The sequence below is a fragment of the Bombyx mori genome, chromosome 7 (assembly GCF_030269925.1).
Source record: "Bombyx mori chromosome 7, ASM3026992v2".
Taxonomy (NCBI): Eukaryota; Metazoa; Arthropoda; class Insecta; order Lepidoptera; family Bombycidae; genus Bombyx; species Bombyx mori.
The window spans coordinates 5,303,397-5,318,604 of NC_085113.1; the positions used below are offsets into that span (position 1 = coordinate 5,303,397).

Genomic DNA, 15,208 nt, shown 5'->3' on the forward strand with positions numbered 1-15,208 from the left:
ATCTGCTTTACACAGTGTGCAGTCAGGCGGGAACTCCGACTCCTGGACGTCCATAAGTCGAGCGGGCCAGACGGCATCCCTGCAGTGGTTCTGAAAACGTGCGCCCCTGAGCTGACGCCTGCGCTAACGCGTTTGTATCGCCTCTCTTATTGCGCTAACAGGGTTCCGTCTTCATGGAAGACTGCCCACGTCCACCCTATCCCCAAGAAGGGTGACCGATCGGACCCATCGAGCTATAGGCCTATCGCGATAACTTCCTTGCTTTCCAAGGTGATGGAGCGAATAATTAATATACAACTCCTGAAGTATCTGGAGGATCGCCAGCTGATCAGTGACCGACAGTACGGTTTCCGTCACGGTCGCTCAGCTGGCGATCTTCTTGTATACCTTACTCACAGGTGGGCTGAAGCCTTGGAGAGCAAGGGCGAGGCTCTTGCTGTGAGCCTTGATATCGCGAAGGCCTTCGACAGGGTCTGGCATAGGGCACTTCTGTCGAAGCTACCATCTTACGGAATCCCCGAGGGTCTCTGCAAGTGGATCGCTAGCTTTTTGGATGGGCGGAGCATCACGGTCGTTGTAGACGGTGACTGTTCTGATACCATGACCATTAACGCTGGCGTTCCACAAGGTTCGGTGCTCTCCCCCACGCTTTTCATCCTGTATATCAATGACATGCTGTCTATTGATGGCATGCATTGCTATGCGGATGACAGCACGGGGGATGCGCGATATATCGGCCATCAGAGTCTCTCTCGGAGCGTGGTGCAAGAGAGACGATCAAAACTTGTGTCTGAAGTGGAGAACTCTCTGGGGCGAGTCTCCAAATGGGGTGAATTGAACTTGGTTCAATTCAACCCGTTAAAGACACAAGTTTGCGCGTTCACTGCGAAGAAGGACCCCTTTGTCATGGCGCCGCAATTCCAAGGAGTATCCCTGCAACCTTCCGAGAGTATTGGGATACTTGGGGTCGACATTTCGAGCGATGTCCAGTTTCGGAGTCATTTGGAAGGCAAAGCCAAGTTGGCGTCCAAAATGCTGGGAGTCCTCAACAGAGCGAAGCGGTACTTCACGCCTGGACAAAGGCTTTTGCTTTATAAAGCACAAGTCCGGCCTCGCGTGGAGTACTGCTCCCATCTCTGGGCCGGGGCTCCCAAATACCAGCTTCTTCCATTTGACTCCATACAGAGGAGGGCCGTTCGGATTGTCGATAATCCCGGTCTCACGGATCGTTTGGAACCTCTGGGTCTGCGGAGGGACTTCGGTTCCCTCTGTATTTTGTACCGTATGTTCCATGGGGAGTGCTCTGAGGAATTGTTCGAGATGATACCGGCATCTCGTTTTTACCATCGCACCGCCCGCCGCCGGAGTAGAGTTCATCCATACTACCTGGAGCCACTGCGGTCATCCACAGTGCGTTTTCAGAGGTCTTTTTTGCCACGTACCATCCGGCTATGGAATGAGCTCCCCTCCACGGTGTTTCCCGAGCGCTATGACATGTCCTTCTTCAAACGAGGCTTGTGGAGAGTATTAAGCGGTAGGCAGCGGCTTGGCTCTGCCCCTGGCATTGCTGCAGTCCATGGGCGACGGTAACCACTCACCATCAGGTGGGCCGTATGCTCGTCTGCCTACAAGGGCAATAAAAAAAAAAAAAAAAAAAAAAAAAAAAAAAAAAAAAAAAAAAAAAAAAAAAAAAAAAAAATATGTATTTTTTACTTTTTGCCACATAAAATTGCCTTTAACTTTTTTCTAAAGGAAATAGTGATTATTTGACATTTACTACACGTAACTTTACAAAAAGTATATGTCTGATTGTAGATTTAATGAGTCTAAAAACGAGTTTAATTACTAATACCTAGTCAGGTCATAAATTCTGTCACGTGTTTAATGTAAAATAATTGAAACAAGTTTATTCATTATGTAACCATTCATATACCAAAATGAACTTAACAAAACATAGATTCTTATGACACTAAAGTTTATTCAAAATGACCTCCGTGATTTTGAATACAGGCCTTCAATCTGCGCGGCCAGTCGTCTATCGCAGCACGAACGAGGTCCATGTCAATATCGGCGGCTGCCTTAATCAAGGATGTCTTGAGTGACTCCAAATTGGGATGAGGCTTGAGCACGCCTTTTCCTCCAAGTGTTGCCATATCTTGTAATCTAACGGATTCAAATCTGGACTGGAGGAGGGCCAGTCTTCGTGCCGGATGAAGTCGATTTCACGCGCCGCCAGCCAGCCTTGTGTGCTCTTCGCTCTATGAGCTGGCGTCGAATCTTGTTGGAATACCCAGTGCCTGTTATTGAACATGGTATGAGAAACAGGTTCCACAAGGTTCGTCAGGACTGTATTTTGATACACAACTGCATTCGTTTTTACACCTTTCTCACAAAAATGTACCTCTGTTAAGCCCCAATAAGAAACTCCCAACCATACCATGAGCGAGGATGGAAAATGACCTCGTTGGACACGCGGAATACGGTTGTTCGCTTCTTCACTACTGTGTGCGTACACCTTATCATTTTGTTTGTTGTAGCTCTCTTCTACGGTAAAAATTTTTTCATCCGAAAAAAGAATTTCCCGATATTTTTTTCCCGCGTACCGCTTCAACAAAGCGCGGCATCTCTTCAGTCTCAGGTCCATTAGACGAACATTCAAACGATGTCCTGTTTTCTTCGATATGCCCGAAGCCCTAAGTCTTCATTTAACACCCTTTTCACCGTGGTTCTGCTTAACCCCATCTGAAGGGCCAACAGTTTCTGCTTACGTTTGGGATTTCTTTGAATTCGCGCCTTCACAGCTTTTATCAGTACTGGAGTCCTAACAGACCGAGGGCGACCACTTCTTGACCTGTCATCTACACTAGAGTCTTCATTGTATCGTTTGATGGTACGATAAACGAATCTTTTGGTTATATTCAAAATTTTCAGTATGTTAAAAATTTGAATTGGCGCGTAACCGCAACGATGTAACGCAATAACTGCAACACGGTCTTCTTTAAGCGTCCACTCCATATTTAAAAATGAGTAAAATTCTAAAAGTATACATTTTTATTTTCATGAACAATTCGAAATTCGAATTCAATAAACTTTTTTGTGGCCAGCATTCTAAAAGAAAAGTTTTTACTGTGTGACAATACTTATGACCTGACTAGTTACATTAGTATATTAGAGTATAAAATGGTACTCAATTTTTGTTTAGAATATCGCGATTTTATTTATTATTTTAAATGTGGTATAACTAGATCACCTGTGCATAAATTTATTGAAATAAATTTTCCAGATCTGTTTTAACAGCGTTTGGATATATTACAATAATTAAATCGGTGTAGATTTGTCGATCAACATTATTGGTAATCTATTGGATTATTTTTAGACGTCTTCTTTGAAACTGACCGATTACCGAAGACAATTGCTTTGTTTAAATTTGAAGCCATCGTAGCTTAAAGGGTAAAGACAGCCGATACATTCCAATCGAGCAATGTGTTTTTGGAACCGGTGTACGAATCCCAAAAGCAGGTACCAGTTTTTCTAATGAAATACGTACCCAACCAATGTTCACTAATGACTTCCACAGCGAAAGAATAACATCGTATAATAAAAATCAAAACCGTAAAATTTATAATTTGCGTAATTACTGGTGGTAGCGTATCTTGTGAGCCCGCACGGGTATGTAGCTAACACCACCCTAGCTATTTCTGCCGTGAAGCAGTAATTTAAAAGCCGAGGTATATAAATTATGTCTTAAGATCACAGCCCAGCAGCAGATACTGTGGATAACTGCCTTCAGCTGTAAGTGTCTATAGGCTGGCCAAAACTCGGTACAAGAACCATTTAGATGTATGGTTTTGCAGATTATAGTAGCCTGTTAATTATCAATGTGTTGAGTTCGTTAATAATGTCGTGTATATATAATATACTATAAAATTTCAAATATTTGGTAGGCAGCGGCTTGGCTCTGCCCCTGGCATTGCTGACGTCCATGAGCGACGGTGACCACTTATCATCAGGTGGGCCGTATGCTCGTCTGCCTACAAAGGCAAAAAAAGGCAAATAAAAAAAATAAAAAAAATAGATTTCACTAACGCAAGTAGCAATATATCTGTATCGGGCTTAGCTTAGACAGTCTGTGTCGAGTCGTCGCACAGTAAACAGGTTGCAAACTGTCCTGTCTTATTAATAATTATCACCCTGCATAATACCACACACGCTCTATATAAGCACAGACTCAACATTGGTGACCCCGACGTGTGACAGACTCAACATATCTTTAAATCTCTGCTGCTGCTTCAAAAAGATATTTCAATCCACAAAATCTTTAAATACAAAAAGAAGTCCTCTTGTTTAGTTAATTTTATCGTCAAGTAAAAGAAACCAAATTTTACAAGACTGTTTCCCATAAGAGGCATAGACATCAGAATTCATATCAGAACTCAAAAAGGAAACATATCCTACATCATCAAGTCGTAACGTTCTTAGGTAACATTTACTGTCACAGTACACATGCGAAAGTAATTTAATTAGACGGTTCGTAGTAAAATAGATACCAACTGAAGGGCAACCCAAAATTGCCTTTGGGAAAATGGCTAGGCAAAAGAATGGGCAGAGGGCCAAGGCAATTGCGGGACCATACTATACTCCTAGTACATGTCCCTAGTAGTAAAATGAATCGAAAATTCTGCTAATGTGTAGAAGGCAAACTAATAGTAAGTTTAGTAGTTGGTAAGCGTTGTTTTTATTTTTCCCTACATAATTTCTAATCAAGATTAACAATGAGATATGTTCTGTCAAATTTCGATAAGGTTCATTTGAAAATAATTGGTAGAGCGTGGTTTTATTTGAGCATAAACAGCGAATATGAAGTCGTGAATATAACGTATCTAGCTCTCACTTATCTCGGAAACATTTCTGCGCTGGAAAATGATATGACGTCCTTTATATCTAAACAATCGAGAAAGTGGACATAATTTTAGATCTATGTGTTATTTGTGTGCAGACAAAGCCGTGAAATTATATTTATTTTTTTATTTTTTTATTTATTTATTTATTTATTACAAAAACATACAATTTTAATCATAATAACAAATATTGAAACGATGTTATCTGCTGTAGTCATAGACTGTGTTGCAGATAACAACGCCAACCCCTACACACAACGAACAATAACATATCAATTTAAATATTTCATAAACACATTATAATAATTAATTTTAAATACAATTATCAAATCAATACAATATTATTTCAAAATCTAGAAGTACAATTAGTGTGTGTGTGTGTGTGTGTGTGTGTGTGTGTGTGTGTGTGTGTGTGTGTGTGTGTGTGCGTGTGTGTGTGTGTGTGTGTGCGTGTGTGTGTGTGTGTGTGTGCGTGTGTGTGTGTGTGTGTGTGGGTGTATGTCTGAGTGTATGTGTAGATGCGTGTTAATACCTAATATATAAATTGCTCATTACCAAAATGTGTAATCTACTCCAGTAATTCTTCCATATCTTCGTATGTAAGGGAGAAAAGCCATCTATCAATGATAATTTTAACTTCTTTAGAAATAAGTGGGTAAATATTTAGTAATTTATTTATCTTGTTGTACAGAATAGAGCTTAAATACCTATAGTGAGACCTGACTACATTATAATTTGCTACATAGATTTTGCACACTCTGCCCTGACGACGAGTTTGCGAACAGACATTAGGGTCAAAAACGAGTTCCAAATGTTTACGTAACAATGTGCTCCTAATAAAAGATTGTCTAACTCGAGGCACTTTGCAGATATCATACAATTCCTCCGTTGGAAACCTTATTGGTTTTTTAGATATTACTTTAAGCACGGCTCTCTGTGCTCTTTCCAATCTAAGTAATAATCCTTTCCTACAGCCTCCCCAAACGACAATGCAATAGGTTATGACAGAGTGTGCCAAAGCATAATAAACCATTTTCAGTATGTGGAGATCGCTTGATGTTCTTAGCTTCCGAAAGACAAAGATAAGCTTTCGTACTTTTCCAACCAAATCATTTATATGCTCTTATATTATTACAGAACTTATCGATGTGCATAATCTACTGGTTTAGCCGTAAGCGTAATGGTCTTATAGCGTGAATGGATAACGAAGTGCCATTGCGTTTGTTTCTATTGCTTAGATGGGTGGACAAGCTCACGGTCCACTCGGAGTTAAGAGGTTACCGGAACCCATAGATATCTACAACGAAAATGCCGTCACACTCCTTGAGACATGAATTCTAAGGTCTCCGTTTTTACAATGGCTGTCCAACCCTTCAAACCGAAGCGCATTACTGCTTCATGGCAGAAATAGGCAGGGTGAAGATACCTACCCGCGGAGAGCCACAGACGTGCTACCACCAACCAAGGCACAAATAGCACTCATATTAAAATTCATAAGAATTAAAGTTGATTAGAGTATTTTAGTTTTACACAGTGACAATGTCAATCAATCAACATTATCAACAAATTTCTTGTACGGGACCTTAGAGAAGAATAATGTCATAAATACAAATTATAGAGTCGTCTAACAAGAAGTAGACAACAAAATGTTTTATAACACTAAATCAAATCAATGAACACCATCGTGTTTGAAACAACAATGAGAAACGAATTTGTCAATTATGAATACTCAGTGCTACAGTATGAACAGTCCGAGCCCTGTCATTACAATTAATAATAGCTAGACAGTAACAATGTAGGGACAGTTCCGTTATCGTTGAAAACGAAAGTGCAATTTATAGGGAGTAACCTCGCGCTATAAATCTAAAGGGAATGTAAAGCATTTAATCAAAGGATTCAACTCCCACGCCTACTACAAAACTACAAAATTGCGAATATCGAGGACATTTTTAAGTATCGCCTTAAAAATCGCATAGATCAGACGAAGATTTTTTAAGTAAAGAATAATTAAGTTTTTTTTTTTTTAGTTTTTTTTTGGCAAGAAGTGGATGAGGAGAGCCGCAGACCGGGCTCAGTGGTGTAGATTGGGAGAGGCTTATGTCCAGCAGTGGACGACTTTGGGCTGTTGATGATGATGATGATGATGATGAAGTTTTCTATGCTTTTTTTTTTTCTTGTGGTAAAAAACCAAAAACTGCGTAGAGAAAAAAAGGACAAATAAGAAACATAACTAATAATGAAAAATGACTACATTTTAATCTAGAATCGGTTATACCTTGACCTAGCGATTTTAGAAAGGAAACGAGAAAGTTGCAAGAAATAAGATTCAAGGTTATTACCGGCAATTGATGATACATTATTATTAATAAAGAATTTGTTCAGAAAGCTTTAAAGACGTTCGTGACATGACAATGTCGTGCGTCTCTCTAATGCTAAAGGTTACATATTCCAGTTATTAGACGTGTTACTATTTTTTCTGAAAGGAACATTCACGTAACAAGAAATTTGTTCACCATTAGCACCCTGCTAGTAATGCCAATCAAAATTTCTGCGTAAGAGGAGATTTACAAGCTGCCAGTCTAAGGACTAATACAGAGAGAATATGCAAACATTAAACTTTGAACTTCTCTACTTAGACAAGGAAGAGATAGAAAAAAATTATTGGACACCAAAATATATAATTAACAATTAAAATAAATCAGGTAGTTGTAATTTTATGTAGTGTGTGTGACAAACATATTTATTAACATATGGAAGAAGCAGCGAGAAGATTTTCGGAAGGTGTAATTTATAATACACTATAAATGGGCGTTTCGAAATGCCGGACAACATTGTATCGATACATCTTTAGTGTAACGGAGGCATGAACAGGCTCTGTGCTCATAAACGTGTGGACATACTTTGGCAGTCTGACTTGAAATGCCATTATTTAAAAATGATTGACGCAGACATAGATTATACGCAATATGAGACAGACAAGAAATGTTTGCGAAGGACTTCGACGGAGTTATTCCTTTAGTTCGTCGTAAAAATAAAACTTTAAAATTAACAGAGAGAGCCAGTTAGTTTGTCTATTTTTGCCGTGAACCAGTATTCATTATTGATAGCAAGGCGCGATGAAACTACATGCCCCCCACTTTCTACGCCCCACGTGGACATACAGTGACTTGCGCAGAGCATTAAATATACTTGTCCAGAAAACCTGTAATTTTTCGTCTTCCAAGGTCAGATATATATAATTATGTACGATTATACTCTTCGAGGAGTTAGTCTATGTATACAATATTTTGCTCCCCGAAGCCCAAAATTCACATACCCAGACGTGATTACCTATTAAAATGTGGTGGAGATCCATCTGCCTGTGTTTATTGGCTTAGACAAACACCGAGCCCTAGAGATTTTTTTATCTTCTGCCCGTCTACAACACTAAAAACACAACTATCTCGCCTCAAAGTGGAACCAAGGCATTAATATTAACTTCTAATCTGTATGTTTTTTACATTTTTAGAATTTAGTTGTTAAAATAGATTACTATATTTTAATTTTGAATTTAACACAGCCCGTTTTTTTGTGAAAGCTGCTTATAACGCCACTATGATATTATATCCGATTAACAAAACTAATCTCATTACGCCAACCATTTCCACGGCATTTGTATACTAGGCGTCCAACAGCTATGAAATCGCTGGTATTCTAAATACAAAGATTTACTTAAATTACACAGCTATATTGAAATCAATGGGCTAATAGAAATGTAATAAAGGAAAGCCTATGCTTTAAATCGATTATTCAAAATTATTAGATATTAGTTCAATATTCTAAAGATTTAGATAGATAAAGATAAGATATATAGATAAGATCCAATCCAAAACACATGACGTACTCTTCAGTACTTAATTTTGGTATCTTAGGTAATTACCTAATACAAGATTTGTTGCAATATTATAAATTACATCCGTTCAAAAATCTTTATGTCCTTTTGTTTTTACTTCGTCAATATTACTAATGCCGAGTATAAACTTGTAGGCCACGGTTTTGTATTACTGACGTTAATGATGACGGCCACAAACCATCAGGTAGATATTATGTTCGTGTCACAACAAAGACAAAAAAATCTTGAAGTAACAATTAATTTTCATTTCAAAAGTGTGATCATATCATTTTGTTTGTAACTTCACATACTACTTCAATAAAAAATAAATAATAACACCTCTGACTCGTTGCTCTTTGTTCTCGCTACTGAGATGCCAGGTACCTACGTAAAAATATTAATTTTTTTTTTATCCCGTGCCACAGATATATCTGATACGGCATCATAAGTACCTTCGCTCGGTTGGCCATAATTAACCCCACCTCGAAGAATGCAGCTCGAACTAGGCTATGCAATTTGCATAATACTCCATTCATTAATCAGAAGAAGCTGGTTTTCTGCTGTATTATTTACCAGTTGTGCGAGGATGTTGATGTCCGAGGCATTTCTTGTTTATCTGCACGAGAAACTAGAATTGCCTTGGTCTTTGGTCATAATCATTACTGCGGCTTTAATTTTTAGATTGAACTATTTTACGCTACATTTTAAAGCCTTTAAAGTAGCGTACAATATTTTTATTTCTTTTTTTCTTAGTTTTTAGCTGACAACATTTTTTTGCATTTATAAGAATCGTTTACATAAGACAGGTTTTTTTTAATACGTATCCAATTTCCTGTTTCAATACTCCCTAATGCATTCATCCATGAAAGAAATTTGTCATTATAATTTCAATATAGAGCGGAGTTTTTCCAAATGTAATTGAAGAAATAGTTCCGTCCTATATATTTTGATGAATTTGAATTTTTCATAGTTTTATAAACCAAATAAACAAACACGTCCAATAGACAAGTCGCTGATTCATGATTTTCTAGTCAAGTGTATGTAACTATGTAACTAAGATTAAAAGAAATGTTTTATATTAAATTGGATCCGTGGGTCAAACTGGACCAACCGTGGGAAAACTAGATTACAAGCAATAAATGATTATTAATCTAGCCGACACACAATAATACAATTTATACATCTAAATTCGGTTCGAAAATATCATATAACACGCATTAGTTCCAAGCCGAGTGGTAAATGCGACCTCTGTAACAACTCATCCGAGCAGAAAAACATGACTTGTCGATTTTTCAAATCTTTAAAATTAATTATAGTTGGCAGCTATAGTATGACACAAGATATTTGACAGATTCCTGAACGATATTTACGAAATAAGTTTCCATGTATACAAGTTCCGAACAATAACATTCGGACTGACATTCTATCGAGCAAACTCACTCGCTCTATGGAAGTGACATGGCGACAATCTACCGAGTTAATTCACTCGCTCGGTGAAAATTTTTCACTACATTGTTTCTCTCAAACAATAATAAATTTTTCTTTGTACATTGCGTTCTCCATTCATCCAATTGTGATGAAAATTGCTTGTTGGCACTCCAGTCATGATTTCTGTAATAATACTGCCCAGGCACGACAGACGCGAGTAATTTCAAGGAATCAATGTTTTCCATACATTTAGAGATAGTCACAGCGGAGCGTGACCGGGTTTCTATAATCGACACTAAAAACTGTCAAGTCATGATAAATTATAATATTCGAATATTAGTAGATGACAAAAGTTTTTATTTAAACAACATACGTTTTTATTTATTGCTTAGATGGGTGGACGAGCTCACAGCCCACCTAGTGTTAAATGGTTACTGGAGCCCATAGACATCCATCCACAACGTAAATGCGCCACCCACCTTGAGATGTAAGTTCTAAGGTCTCAGTATAGTTACAACGGCTGCCCCACTCTTCAAACCGAAACGCATTACTGCTTCACGGCAGAAATAGGCAGGGCGATGGTAGCACACGCGCGGACTCACCAGGGGTCCTACCACCAGTAAAAAGTACTGTCATTTCTTTTCTGATAACTAGTCTTATTGAAAGTCTATCGACTCCGATCATGAAGCTAATTCTCCATCGTTCACTGTGCGTCTAAATAAACAGCAATACGTTCTCGTCAAAATTACTTTAAGGGCGAAAAATTGGATTTCATCATTTTTCTGAATAGTAACGCTGAACTACTTACGTTTCTAGATAAGCCGTCTACTAATTATAGCCCCTAGCATTTCTAGGACATCTTAGTAAATAATACACAATATTTAGTACTTTTTCCTTTAAGCTATTGGAGCCTGTTTTTATTAGAGAGCACAAAACTTGGTCCTATTTTTATTTTATTCACTTTCAACATTCTTCCTTTACAAAATATGTTATTGACCAAAAAAAAATATAGAAGACACTTACCTAATCTATCTTTACGTACTGTTTAAGCTGATGTCGGATTGATATTGCTCACACTATTTTATTTTATTGCCGGAACTCAGTCTACAGTTATCAAATTTAAGGTTTTCGTCTATTTAAAATACGCGGTTCGTAGAATCGACACCATAAAACATCATATCAAAAAAATTGGGACCGTCTTCGCAACTTCCTCTTCCTATATTTTTAAACGTTTATTTTTCCCCGACGTTGCATTTAATGCGTCCACTATTCTCGGAAAGCTCTGGAATCTATTACGTAACATATAGAATATTGAATAAAATACCTTTATCTCATTGACGTCAAAGCAGTAGCGTGACTTAATATTAACAACACATTTGGATTTTAGCGTTTTTGTACTTACTAAATCAACTTTTGGCACGAATATGAGAATACAATGAATCGGTTATAACGGTACATTGTCTGGTATAAACGAATTAATAAATGCGTGGAGTTATTGCGTGTAAAAGATTAACCATCGTATACTGATATGCGACTTAAGTAGTGGCTAAGTGCAATGTTACACCTACGCTAACACGTCGTTTATAGTAAACGCAAGACGAAAGAAGATTTTTAAAAGATTATTTTGCAATTCAGTCAATAATTCGCTTTTACTGGTGGTAGAACCTCTTGTGTGTCCGTGCGGATGGGTACCACCACCCTGCCTATTTCTGCCGTGAAGCAGTAATGCGTTTCGGTTTGAAGGGTGGGGCAGCCGTTGTAACTATACTTGAGACCTTAGAATTTATATCTCAAGGTGGGTGGCGCATTTACGTTGTGGATGTCTATGGCTGTGAGCTGGTCCACTCATCTCAGCAATAAAAAAAAAACATATCAACTTTCATATTTTTAGATACACGACAATAACTATTATGGATTAAATCGTTGTGATTCTGATAAAAATTCAATCATTTCGTTGTATAAGCCAGCCTGTATTATAATAATGTATCCTGATATATTTCTTAAGGATTTTTCAGCTCTTTAACCAAAAATTATTATTTTTTATAATAAATATATCTGTACTTTTTTTAACGTTGCAAAGAACAATACGACAGAAAATCACAGCTGCATGAGCTACAGTTACATCATAATTGGACACCTACAGACAGGGAACCGGGCCATCCATATTCATCGGAGTTCATGTTTGGGTAACCGGTAGTATACATAATTGCCCTTTGTGTAAGGGCACGCCTTGAATCTAATGAGTTCATTTGCTTTATTGTCACAGTTAAGGTACAGACGGTTATAATTTGTTTAAATTACGAAATTGATCTATTACCGGTTGGATTTGAAGTTGTTTTACTTCAAATAGAAGCTTTAGGAATTTCTGTATGTATACAGAAGAAAGGTCAATGAATAGATTAAACAGAGGATTTTCAAGGCCACTACTATTGTTTCGTTCAAATGCCTAATTTATTCCTCCAAAAAAATCTGATTGCGGTTGCATTATATCTGTTTAAACATTTGTTTAAAACTGTAACAGAGTATTTTCTGGTAATACAAAACTTGATAATAAATTTAATTCCAAGCAGTTGATGATTTTTGAACATACATACATATGGATATAAAAATCTCTAAACGATTATATGTAAAAGTAGGAATAGTTTTAGCTGAAAAGTTACACATGTATTTAAGCTATTATCAAATTAATATTTTTTTAGAATTATTATTTGTTCTTGTTCCTCTTAGACGTTACAATTTTGAAAGAGTCGTCGTGATGGGCATGTAATATCGGAGGGAACACATTTGATGCGCGTCACGTTGTCTTGCCATCTGTCCATACTCGACACCATTATACCACACTTATTTAAGGAACCTGTTTACTATTGGAATATTCAAAGAAAGTTTTAATCTACCATAACGAAAATCTACGAAACTAGTTCAAGTATTCTCAAGTTATCCAGAGGGCAGCCCGCGAGGCGTAAAATGAGATGATTGCGTTTTAACCACGGCGTGCCCTCAAGCGTGACAACACTTCTCGGTAGGGACTGCATTTATAACACCAAAGTTAGCATTTCAATATTTAGTTTAAAGGGACAAATAATCGAATAAATTATCTCTAGGTTAGAGAGAATTGGAATTATCATCAAGATTTATCAACAAAAAATACAATCATATCACTACTTCATTTTCCAAGAAAAACGTGTGTCACGGTCTTGTGTTTTCAAATATTGATTAAAATTTTGATGAATGTAAAAAATATCAAACTTATTGATTGATCGAGAGTTACTTAACGTTTAATATGGATCACTTACCTATTCACTTCTCATGACTGCGGTCTTTGTCCTAATCGATCTGAAAAAAGAAAATTATAAATCATTAAATAAACAAAACTCAAAAGAATAATGTTTGAGCAAACAAAATTCGGCACGAGTTATGGTTCATTGCCTTTTGTTCATCTGTCAGGGGAATTGTCCTTTAATGGATTTCCGTTGTCAAAACGCTTTCTAATGTCGTTTCAAACTAATTTCTAAAAACGGGACTAATTTTAACATAAATACACAATGGTGTGAGAAAAACACTAGTGAAGACAAAACTTGGACAGGAGTGTCCAAACAAAGAATTTTACTAAACCAAATTGGTAACATGACTTCTTTTTGAAAATGTTTACTGACAATCTCTAATAGTCCGTAAGGGTATATAAACGCCCAATTGAAAAGGACTTATCGTACGTCCTATGTGTCAAGAGTTTCCCTATTCTTCTTTATTTTAAGTTACCAAATGCCAAAAGACATGAGTCATTATTTCATTAGTTTGTTAAATGTGTGGTGATACCAGTCAATCTGGGGTTAGGCAACAAGGATGGATATCATATAGTAATAAAAACAGGTGAATCAACAAAATCCAATGTTTACCCACTTACCTACGATAAAAAATTTGTAGATTTCATTTGAGTGTAGTTTGTTGTAGTGCAGTTGAGTGCACTTTTATAATTTTTGTTTTTATTTAAGAACGAATCATTATTATAGAATCACACGTGAACAATAAAACCTCAAAAGGTAGAAAATGTTTGCCTTCACTGGGTAAGACTGTTCTTTTCTTACAGTTCGCGTGCGAGAAACCCTTTTATTAAATGGAATGCATACATGAAAACATTCGAAAAAATTACAATAAATAAAAAATGGCGCGGTTTCCCAATCGTGTAACAATTTATCAGTCAAGTCACTACTAAGGTTTTCAACAAGCAGCCATTTTTGTTCTAATCTAATCCTGACCGAAGCTGTCGTTGGCTGCATGCCAGATTCCAGTTTATTTTCATACATCCCTTTTATGTGTTTTATTTTATTAATTTAAACTCAGAGCTATTTTAATAAGTTACTAGTTTACTAGAAAATCAAACTGACTTTGTGATATGATGTTGCATCAGCTTTTAGGCCGCTTTTCAATCGAAATATTGGTCGAGCAAATAGTTTTACGATAAATACTTTGTGTGCATCGTGTTTTCGTCGTGCTTAAGGTTTATTCGAGGCAAAAGCAAGATATATACTTTTCTGTTCTTATTAAAATATCAAGTTACTCATCACATATCATGTACCTACGAGCTATAAAGACATTTGAGCTGTTTAAAATGTTTATAAAAGAATGTAAATTATAGTCAATATTCGAACAAAACATATCTTCAAGAAGTTTATTATGAACAAATCTAATTCTCCGATCAAAAGTACCGCAAATCGTAAAATGTTTATAGAAGGAAATGCGTGTTGAATGGCTAATCGAAGAGCTCGATCGATCTCGAGATCTGCCTTCAAGCTAGCACGAGCCGTGTTAAAAATAAGATAGATAATAGGTAGGTATACAAAACCTAAATTTAACCTGTGCCTACGAGTTCTGTTTTTTGTTGTGCCTTAACTAAATGTGTCTTCGAAATTGTGACGAAGTGCGCTCACAAAATTTTCGTTACATCATCAGCAATGCCCCACAGAAATTGGAGCTGTTGCTTTTCCAAAAAATTCCAAGATATTTTCTATTTTTT

The 15,208-nt window shown here is 37.0% G+C and overlaps 1 protein-coding gene and 1 long non-coding RNA gene across 4 annotated transcripts in view; one reads left to right on the forward strand and one right to left on the reverse strand.

Annotated features, from left to right (window-relative positions):
• Positions 1–15,208, reverse strand: part of LOC101740250 (klarsicht protein) — a 358,174-nt gene that overhangs the window by 323,145 nt on the left and 19,821 nt on the right. For all 3 annotated transcript variants that reach the window (XM_062669363.1, XM_062669362.1, XM_021351399.3), the window contains exon 2: positions 13,491–13,530. The gene's annotated coding sequence lies outside the window, so the exon portion shown is untranslated. The remainder of the gene's footprint in view (positions 1–13,490; positions 13,531–15,208) is intronic.
• On the forward strand, positions 13,623–14,847 carry LOC110386097 (uncharacterized). The gene is made up of 2 exons (XR_002431338.3): positions 13,623–14,064; positions 14,282–14,847. It is a non-coding gene; the product is annotated as an uncharacterized LOC110386097 (long non-coding RNA).